This window comes from Crinia signifera, chromosome 5 (genome assembly GCF_055691185.1).
Source record: "Crinia signifera chromosome 5, ASM5569118v1, whole genome shotgun sequence".
NCBI lineage: Eukaryota > Metazoa > Chordata > Amphibia > Anura > Myobatrachidae > Crinia > Crinia signifera.
Window position 1 is genome coordinate 50,906,661 of NC_139221.1, and position 9,367 is coordinate 50,916,027.

Consider the following 9,367-nt stretch of genomic DNA (forward strand, 5'->3'; position numbering starts at 1 on the left):
GCATTTATCATTGCAAGCATCAGACTGCCACACATTTACAGTTTGATATTTAAACCAGGGTTGCCTACTCTCCCGAAAATCGGGTCCCCCTCCCAGCCCCTGGAAAGGTGAGAAAACCTCCCAGATAACGGTGGGCCGCCCACATTTCCCCAGTGATAGTGTTAATTTCCTGTGATTTGCAGCTTTTCTGGGGGAGGGATGCAAAGCGTGTAATTTAGCCCTGCCCCCTCCCAGAAGACCCACAAATTGCGGGATTTGCAGTACTTGGGGATGGGGCTTGATGATGTCTACATCAGGACCCTCCCCCCAAAGTACTGCTGACAGTCTCCTCTCTGGGCTTTTCCCGGAGAGGAGACTTTAAAAGTAGTCAACCTTGATTTAAACTGGGTTATTAAATAAAACTTTATTTTTCAAAAACATAATAAACTGTACCAGTATAATTCAAATTAATTTAAACAGTAAAACTAAGGACAAATAATATTGCTCCATGTCTGCATAGTAAAGTAAAGTTGCAAAGATGTAGCAATGTAGATATTTTCCACTCAGAATACACAATTATTTGCTGTGTGCAATTGGTGAGGTATAGTCAGCTCTAATATCTGTCTGTCCTTCATTACCTCCAAGCATCTAGTAATCTTCTCTTTAAAAAGGAAGTGGATTTAAAGTGAATTCATTGACGTCACTTGGGTACATAAATAAGAACAGTTTCCTGTCAGTTAAACCACAGAGCTTTCTAAACTGTCAACTACAGTTAAAAAAAAAATCTAATTATGCAATGAAACAAACCATAAGGGAGTGTAATGTTATTAGGAGATTTGGCTGTACTCAAGGTCTCCCAACCACATAAGTCACTCATCGATTTTCTTTTACTTATCAGTCAAAAAACAACTGCTGAGGGTTTACACATAGCAAGTATTTTACTGACTTGGACAATACATAAGTGCTCAGGGCCAATGTCAACAATAGGGTAAAAAAAAATCTAAGATCTAAGGTGCATACACCTTTTTTGACCAAGTTTGTTGAAAGACATTTCCATTGAACCCAGTGTCCTAGACGAAAGATTTTGACGAAAAATATTGATGACAGACGAAAGATCTAGCTACAGTTTATAGGCTCTTTTTGAAAGATATCCAAATTGAGCTGTATGCACAGTTGACGAACAATCTTGATGAACAACTGGCGGATATGCGCATCATCATTCTTTTTCGTCTGTTGCAAATATCTTACGTCAACATCTTTCGTCCAGGACACTGGGTTCAAGGGAAATGTCTTTCAACAAAATTGGCTAAAAAAATTGTACAGTGTGTAATTGCCCCTCAATTAGAGTGGATTGATGAATGGTCAACCTTCTGGAAATGCGGAGTCACCATCTTCCAAGGAGAATGATAATGCATCAGCTGTATGATTCCCAGGCACCAGGTGGAAAGAAAATCTGAAAATCAGATATAGAAAAGAAAAGAGACCATTATGCCTAACGAGAATTTAGGCACTTAGTGGTTCTTATGATATGCGTAGATGGTAATAAGTACTGTAGCTGCTTCCAGGAGATGTCTTCATTCTTACAGTCTAATTTTATTGCTAGTAGCTCCTTTTCCCCATGCCAAAAATGACCTCCACATGCACAATTTTCCAAGAATTGGAGCCACATGGGTGAAACTAATCATCCTCACCACGTTGGGACAGGACTGCACCCACTCTGATTGATAAAGGACAGGTGCACTTTGCAGGGTAGGAACCTTGATGAAGCACAATGATGGGAGTAGAGAGAGTGGAGTGTCCAATGATGAACTTCCTTCAAAAATTAGCAAAGCCCAAGAATCGGTCAACCATTTTGAGATGAGTAGGTGGAGGCCAATTACCAATAGCTAAAGGGGCCCATACACTACACGATTTCTCCTACAGGAGAAGTCACATTCAATTTCCCTTGACCAGCCTGGAACCCTCCCGGGTGGCCGGATAGCATGCGATATATAGCATGCAGGCTTTCTGCCTTTCTGCATGCAATGTATTGCATGTGATCCCCGCTCCCTGCTGCTGGGTGGGGGTCCGCATGGGACTGTGCATCGAATCACATCTCAGACACATGCTATTTGGGATGATTTCACCCGATTTCTCAGCCCACTCCAGCCGAAATCTGACCCAAATTGCATAGTGTATGGGCACCTTTAGAGGTTAGCTGGATCCATCTTCCAAAGCAATATAATTCAGAAATGACATAGATTCTATATCAAATGTACCAGTGGTGGAACTTGTGAGTGTCTCTAATGGGGGCAAAAATATAATTTGAGTCCCCTCCTCCACTCCAACTCAAGTTCACACCAATGGAAATTCCGCCTCCGAAATGTACATTTTCAAGTTTACAATATAGGGCCTAATTCAGCGTCACTTGTAGTTTTTGAAAGATTTGTAAACCAGGCGGAGGGCTGCCATCTTTTGAGTTGCAGCGGCTGCGTGTGACAACACTCATCTGCTGTGGTTTCCCCCTAATGGTATGTGTTGTCTTGAAAACACCCCCGCAACATCCTTCCCTAAACACTTCTGGAAAACTCAACCACATGTGCGCAAGATTGACGAAAATCACCTATTAGCCTATTTTCGCCTATTTGTGTTTGTGGCTGAATTAGACCCATAGGGGAAGTTTACTAAGAAGGGAGTTTTCTTGCATTGCAATTATATTTCTGTGTAACTACATCTGGTGTGTGGATTGTTTGTTTTGGGCTTCTATCTTCACACAATATGTAATTGTTTTACTATATTATCCTATATAATAAAAGGCTGGCACTGCTCCTCACTTCTATGGGGGGGGGAGTTCAAGTCAGCCACTAGATGGCCCCGAAGGATCAATTCAAGTGTTGACATTTCTTTTATGATGTTCCGTCATTTTGCTAGGCCGTTGGCTAAAATTATATGAAATATTATAATTACACTTTATACATTACCATCATAATACAATTTAAAAAATTACAAAATGTGTAAACTTTGAAATGTTTGTAAACATTCACTTTACACATCCAAGATGGATAGCAAAAGGAGACCAAGTATACATACTAAAGTAATAAAAGGAAATAGTACATTTCCTCCTAATAGCAAGGCTATGGTCATGATTTGGGGTAAGGAAACTAAGAAGACACGGTTTTGTGAAATTGAACAAAGGACTCATTCTTACATGAACAACTGCCCGGGAACATTTAGGCAGCGGTCTTATCTGTTTCCAGTTCACTGTTGTGTGCTTTATATAATTACCAATGTTTGTTTTCATTACAATAAGGAACGCTGACGTATCTGGTCACTGGGTTCCAATTCAGACACTGTGATCATTTGCACAAAATGGAAGAAACTGGAGAAATGGACAAAAAAAAAAAAGTAACAATGAAATAAAGCAGGTCATTTTGACATTAATCCTCTATGAGCGATGTGAAAAATGTTGCTAAATATGCCAGCCTCGCTCACATTTGTTATATAAAATGTTGTGTCAAAAATAATTAATATTTCCTATAATAAATAATTCTATTTCCTATATAAGGTAAGTGTTACAGCTCATTATGATGAATACAAATGTTTGCATGGCAATTTTCACACCTATTTTGACAAATTCTCTTGGCACTCAAAGGGTTAATGTATAACACAGGTAGTTTAGTACAAGCTGTTTATTACTGTGATGAATCAGCTATTACTTATTTATATAGAGCGGCATATTCCGTTACGCTTTAAAATTGGAAACAACAGTGATAAACAAACTGGGTATAAACAAACCGACATAAAGGTAAGAGGGCCCTGCTCGCAGGCTTACAATCTATAGGGGTAATAGGAAGGAGACATAAGGATAGTATTCCATAGCATGGCAGTCCCACCAGCTTACAAGGCAGTCTTGATGAGATGCAATTAGATATGAAAGCTACTGGAGGTTATGTGGGGGCTCTGGAATATACTTAGATTGCCTGAAGAGGTGAGTTTTCAAGGAACGCTTGAAAGTTTGATGGCTAGAGGAGAGTCTTAATGTGCGTGGAAGGGCATTCCATAGGGTGGGCGCTGCCAGACAAAAGTCCTACAAGTGCAAATGGGAGCGAGTAATGAGTGTGGATGAGAAACGCAGATCTTGTGCAGAGTGGAGAGGTCGGGTGGGGATCTAGTTTCGGATAAGCGAAGAGATATGTCAGTGTAGTCAGAGTAATGGCTTTGTATGTAAGTACAAATGAATGCGGTAATATACAGGCAACCAATGGAGGGACTGACAGAGCAGATCAGAAGACGTTGAACGTCTAGCCAGGAAGATCAGCCTCGCAGCTGCAATCAACATGGATTGTAGTGGTGAGAGTCTTTTCTTAGGAAGGCTGGTAAGGAGGCTATTGAAATAATCAATATGTGGGATAATGAGTGCAGGGATTAGCATTTTTGCAATGTTTTATGTAAGGTATGGATGAATTTTGGTTATGTTTTTTAGATGCATGTAACATGATTTAGAGACAGATTGAATATGAGGAATAAAGGACAGTTCAGAGTTGTGGATGACCCCTAGGCAGCGAGCTTGTGGAGTAGGATTGATTGTTATGTTCTCAATAGTGTTAGAGATATCATGGGTGAAATGTAATAGGATAAGAGATTCAGAAAGTGAGAGATTTGGTAAGAAATCTCCAGTTTTTTTAAAGCGGCAATCATTTACGCTTCAAAATCAAATTGGTTTTGCAGTGTAAATGATTGCCGCTTAAAAAAAAAAAACAAGAGATTTCTTACCAAATCTCTCACTTTCTGAATCTCTCATCCTATTACATTTCCCCCCAGGTTGGTAACTACTCTTGACTGGTGGAAACATAATTAATTTTGTTTTGAAAATGTTGAGTTTGAGGTGGCGAGATGACATCCAAGATGAAATAGCAGAAAGCCGTTCAGAGACACGGAGCAATACTAATGGTGACAATTCAGTGGAGAATAGACAGATTTGAGTATCATCCGCATACAGATGATACTGAAATCCAAAAGAGCTGATTAGTTTGCCAAGAGAGGAGGTATAAATGGAGAAAAGCAAAGGATTTAAGACTGAGCCATGTGGTACTCCAACTGACAGAGGTAGTGAAGCGGAGGTAGAATTAGAGAAGCGAACACTGAAAGAGCTACTGTATTAGATAGGACGGATGAAATCAAAGAAAGGGCTGTGTTCTAAAGACCTAGGGATTGTAGTGTTTGTATGAGAAGATAGTGGTCAACAGTGTAAAAGGCAGCATGAAGATCTAGAAGAATACGAAGTGAGAAATGGCATTTTGATTTAGCAGTAGCCAGATCATTGACTACTTTAGTCAGTGCTGTCTATGTGGAGTGTTGAGATATGTAAAAACTGGAGTGTTTGTATATAAATAAAGAGTTCCGCTATCAGTGCCAGACCTGGCCTTTAAGGGCCCACTGGTGAAATGCATAAGGGTCCATGCTTAAGGGGTGTGGTCAGTCCCCACAGAGGTTGGGTAGCCATTAGAGATCATGTAACTGACCAGCAACTGAAGTAGCAATGTATAATTGTACAGTCTGAAACTTGACATTAGAAGAAGGGTAGCAGCTCTTAGGCAATGGGGACCCAGGGTGTTTTTATATAAATAAATAGTTCCATCATTAGTATAAGACCAGGGCTTTAAGGGCACACAGTTGGAATATAGTGGTAAGTGCCATGTACCATAATAGACCATGTAGCTGATCAACAAACAATGTACAGAATAATATCAGTGCACAATCTGGAACATGACATGTAAGGAATGGTGCCTACCAGGGATTTCCCCTGTGACCCTCGTATGTGGATGGGATGCGGTCATCTATTAGAATGAACTTAGGTCTACAGTCATTAGGTCGACCCCACTAGGTCGACTGGCAGGAAGGTCGACCTGACTTAAGGTCGACATGGGCCAAGGTCGACATGACTTAAGGTCGAATTTGCATAAAGGTCGACATGAGGAAGGTCGACTGGTCATAAGGTCGACATGGGTTTTTCACTGTTTTTTGAGCCGACATGTGCCGACAGGCGGTATTTCATGCCCTACCATCCACTAGGGCGTGGTGGGACAATAAAATAGTGTGCCGAGCGCAGCGAGGCACCGTGCCCGAAGCATTGCGAGCGAAGCGAGCATTGCGAGGGTCCGATTGTCATTGCCAACTGTGTCCATGTCGACTGTGTCGACATTCGGATAAAAAAACAGTGAAAAACCCATGTCGACCTTATGACCAGTCGACCTTCCTCATGTCGACTTTTATGCAAATTCGACCTTAAGTCATGTCGACCTTGGCCCATGTCGACCTTAAGTCAGGTCGACCTTCCTGCCAGTCGACCTAGTGGGGTCGACCTAATGACTGTAGACCTAAATGCAGTCTGACGAATGATCCCATTCGATGTGGATTGGCTCCCTTTCAGATGTAGCAAACAATGAAAGCTTACAATTGGTCTGATTCAGACTCATCCACAACTTGACTGCATTTCATGCTTAAAAAAGAAGTTGGCCACGTCTATGCAATCGTACCATACTGGTATGTCTTATATTGTCCTACAGTTTAATCTGTTACTTTATACAGATTCTTTTGCAGCTAATTATTTTTGTAGAATCCATCCAATCACTTTTCTTGAAGAAGCATCTTAGCCATGCTTTGGTATGGTATAAGTGAACACATCTGTATCTCAGTAACTGTAGTATAACCCAGAACATCCTAGGGAACACAATACCATACAAAAAGCATTATATTGACTGATGTAGTGTACAATAAAATATCATCTCAGTGACCTCTAATCTACAGGGAATCCTAGTGATCATCGTGCAATACAAAGAGTATATCACTGACCACCATACAATATTCAGGGTATGTCAGTGGCTACCATACAGTACAGCAAACAAACCATTGACTACCATACAATACAGAGAGCATCCCAGTGAGACCCACCATCATTAACACCTCCTCAAACTTCTTTAGCATCTTCATAACAACCTAGTCAGCAATATTAATACCATTACAATCATTAACCCAATCATTACCATATATAATACATTAGACATATATTCTATGCATATTCATTAACCCACAACCTCATAATAAAATAAAATAAGTTATAATGAGCTCTTTCTGCATCGAGCCCCACTGATGTTGCTGATCAGTTTTCCTGTGAGGTGCTGGCCCTGCCCTGGGGTGTGAGGAGGAGGGCTAACCAGTACAAAGTTAGGTGCTGTGCACTACACACACACACACACACACACACATATATATATATATATATATATATATATATATATATATAGGCGGCTGCGTAGTGACTGCACTCTATTCCAGTGGCCAGGAGTCCACTGCTCACTCCCTACTAAGTAACCCTCTTGCGGCCAATAAGGTCACGTGTCTACCGGTTGCACCATAGATAGAAATAGTGCCTCATTTCCTATTATAGGCAAGTGGAGCTTGTTGGGTAGGCCGAAACATCCTTTCCTCCAATAAACTGCCAGCTGCTTCTCCTTTCATTCATTCTGTGTTTTGGGTACCCCATGATTACAGACACTCCAGACAGCCAGTAAATGGTAGCCCTGAAAACAGCTTGGATCATTGTGATGTATATTACTCTAATGAGATCATTGGATATACCAATGAAAAGATATTTGGATATGATTAACAGACCATTTCAGATAATCCATTTAACTAGGGCCAGTTGCAGCCCCTGTGGAGGGGGAAGGGAGGGATGATCTGAATACAGCAGGCACCATACAGCTCCCTAGAATCTGCATGCATCATACACTTCTTAGCCTGGCTCCTGGACTCCCATTGGCTAGTTTCACAGTAGTCATGGGGTGGGCTTAGCAGTGTGTGAAGCATGCCGATTTCCAGGTGTATTCAATGCTGCTGATCCCCGCGGGAACCACCCAGCAGGTTACATCAGGGTTGCCTAATTTCTGGCTGCCCTCTCTGGAAGGGCAACAGGAGTGTGATGTAAAAGGGGTGGGATGGGGCAGAGCTATGAGGGACAGATGTTGTTTGGGGGTGTGGCAAGCACAAAAACACCATTGTGGCCACACACCCACCAGGCATTGTCAGTATTACAGGCATTGCACAGTGGTGGGTGGGGCTACAATGATGAAATTCGTGTCATTTAGTCCCACAGACTGCAAACCGAGTATGGGAAACTGGCGGCTATGCGGGTGATATGTCCTCCTTTCCGGGGTGCTAGGAGGCGGACCTGATTTTCGGGAGCCTCCCGGCCATTCTGGGTGGGTAGGCAACCCTAGGTTACATACATGATGACATGTGCGAATATATATACTAGAGATGTGCGGGCTCGGATTTCCAAGATCTGAGCCCGCATGAACGTCATCAATCCGAGCCCGAATCCGAGCGGTGCTCGGAGCTTCCTGCCTGACTTGGATCCGGACGCGCCAGAAAAATATCATCGCCCGGCAACGGATTTTCACGAGATCACGGAATCCCTTAAATTCTGCTTCCCCGCACCCCACCAACCTCCATTGAGTCTAGGAGCAGGGTGGGATAGGCTGTGCTGCTGTGTACTGTCTCTGCACTGTCTCTGCTGGGGCCTTGTGTGCTGCTGTGTACTGTGTCTCTCCTTTCTGCTCAGTGGGATCATCACCATTGCAAGGACAACTGCTGTGTACTGTCTCTCCTCCTTTGTGCTGGGGCCTGCCTCTGCTGTATAGTCCACTGGTGCTGCTAGTGCCTGCCCTGCACTGCCTAGTGGCTGCCAGTACCTACCTACCTACCTACCTACTGCAGTATATAATTCCAGTCTGCTGGTGCCCTGCCAACCAGTACCTATCGCAGTATATAATTCCAGTCTGCTCTCTGCTGTTGCCACTGGCTACCAGTACCTATTGCAGTATATAATTCCAGTCTGCTCTTGCCACTGGCTACCAGTAACTATCGCAGTATATAATTCCAGTCTGCTGTTGCCCTGGCTACCAGTACCCAGGGGAGGGCGGTAGTGAGCCGCAGGAAGAAGAACAAAGCAGCAGCAGGAAGGTAAGCTGCCTACCGCAGAGGAGAAGAGCTCGGAGGAACTTTGAACTTGAAGCTGCAGCGTCTCAGCTATTAGGTGAGTTAATTCGGATCCCCCCCCGCCGGAGCCTGCCCATGCTGCCGCTGACAGTCACAGACAGTCAGTCCCACTCCCTATCCCTGGCTGCCGCCCGCCGCCGCTCATCAGCTACAACAGCCAGCGGTAAACTTCGGCGGTGAGCGGGCGGCGGCGGCTGCCCCACCCCGGTGGCCAGTCAGCCTCAATGCACATCCCCCCCCACCCCGTGCGCTGGACACAATGCTTGGCTACCTAAATCTCCGGCGGGTGGCGGAGTCGACATCCGCCCCCCACCCGCCCGACCCCCCAGCTACTCAATCAGTCCGTGCTGGC